The following is a 436-nucleotide window of genomic DNA, read 5'->3' as shown; positions in this document are numbered from 1 at the left end:
TTGCTATTTTGGCCATGCTGGTCTTGAACTCTTGGACTCAAGCTATCCACCTGCCTTACCCTCCCAAAGTGTTGGAATTACAGGCGTTAGCCACTGTGCCCACCTGGGAAAAGCTCTGCAGGAGCATCCCCTGGGGTGCGTCCCATCCCCCACGCCTGCCCTTCCAGCAGGTCCGGCCACCTGAACCGCCGGCTAGCCGGGTCCCACCTCTAAACCGCCCCCAAGTACGGGCCCCATCCCTCGCCCACAGTTCCGTCCAGAGGCCCGGTTCTAACCTCGCCTTTTTCTCTGGACCTATTTCTGCATCCCCCTCCCTGAGCCAACCCCAGGCCTGTCCGCACCCACCCGGGAGGAAACTACAATTTCTGTGTTTGACTGGGTCCTATGTGGCTGAAACTTGAACCCAGGAGCCCCGCCCGGCCCGAGGCTTGGAGCG

The sequence above is a fragment of the Pongo abelii genome, chromosome 20 (assembly GCF_028885655.2).
Source record: "Pongo abelii isolate AG06213 chromosome 20, NHGRI_mPonAbe1-v2.0_pri, whole genome shotgun sequence".
In the NCBI taxonomy this organism is placed as follows: domain Eukaryota; kingdom Metazoa; phylum Chordata; class Mammalia; order Primates; family Hominidae; genus Pongo; species Pongo abelii.
This window is presented reverse-complemented; position numbering follows the sequence as displayed.